This window comes from Trichechus manatus, unplaced genomic scaffold (assembly GCF_000243295.1).
Source record: "Trichechus manatus latirostris isolate Lorelei unplaced genomic scaffold, TriManLat1.0 scaffold00018, whole genome shotgun sequence".
Taxonomy (NCBI): Eukaryota; Metazoa; Chordata; class Mammalia; order Sirenia; family Trichechidae; genus Trichechus; species Trichechus manatus.
The window spans coordinates 21172196-21173658 of NW_004443954.1; positions in this window are offsets into that span (position 1 = coordinate 21172196).

Genomic DNA, 1463 nt, shown 5'->3' on the forward strand with positions numbered 1-1463 from the left:
CATTCTTTACTAATTAAGCTAAACTATCTGGTTTAAAGAAGGCTTTAGGAAGTTTTTTTGTTTTGTTTTGTTTTTTTTTAATAATCAAAACTTTCATCCCAAGGATTCTCACAAAATTAGCACAAACTACAGCATGAAAAAAACTCTTGCACAGTAACTCAAAGTTCACCTCTACAATGTACCCTTACACTGGCAGGACACTGGTACCTCAAATAGTCTCAAATTTTGAGACATATGATGTTACAAATAGCTATCAACTCATACACAGCAATCACATAAGGAATTTATGACCAAAACGAAAGCAAAAAACTAACTCTTGAAACCTATCAGATTCTACACCAACTGGGCAACCTCTGCACGGTGTGAAGACTTAGTTGGATTTTTTTTTAAAAACCTCTAATCTAGTTAAGGAAACCTTGGTGGTGCAGTGGTCAAGAGCCACAGCTGCTAACCAAAAGGTCGGCAGTTTGAATCCACCAGGCGCTCCTTGGAAACCCTATGGGGAAGTTCTACTTTGCCCTATAGGGTCGCTATGAGTCAATGGCAATGGGTTTGGTTTGGTTAATCTAGTTAAATGGCACAGCTTTTATTTTTATCTGCTGGCTTATGTTCTTAGCGCTTTTAAAGACTGCTTATTCAACTACAGCTGCATCCTATATCCCAGCTATGGACAAAACTAAAGTTCTTAGTTCAATTTTTGCCAGTTTTGTTTCTGTAATATTAAAACATCACACTTTAGGTGGGCAAGATTTAGAGGTTTATTATTAGTCTACCCAAGGCTATGAAGTTCAAAGCAAATTCCATTTTGCTTAAGAGGACACTGTAAAGTAATAAATTTTTATTTTTTATTGTACTTCAGGTGAAGTCTTACAAAACAAATAGTTTCTCATGAAACAGTAGTACACATATTGTTTTATGACATTGGTTAACAACCCCACAACATGTCATCCCTCTAACTTCTCAACCTTTTTCTTGGTGAAAATACACATAGCCAAAGATACACCATTTCAAAAACTTCTACTTGCACAGTTCAGTGACATTGACTATGCTCTTCCAATTGTGCTGCTATTCTCACTTAAGATGAAGAAGGCTTACAGAACAAAATAGTTTCTCATTTAACAGTTACTACACATGTTGCCCTATGACAGCGGTTTACAATCTCACAACACATCAACAATATCCTTAACTCAGCCTTGGGTTCCCTATCACCAGCATCCTTGTCCCCTTCTGCCTTCTGGCCCTTGTCACTGGACTACTGCACCTCATTAGTTCCATTTGGTTTTTACAGGGCTGTTCACTCCCAGGCTGAACGGTGAACCTCGGAGGTAACTTCACCACTGAGCCAAAAGGGTGTCTGGGGGGCATACTCTCAGGGTTTCTCCAGTCTCCTTTAGGCCAGTAAATCTGGTCTTTTTTTTGTGAGTTAGAATTATGTTCTACATCCTTCTCCAGCTCTGTCCAGA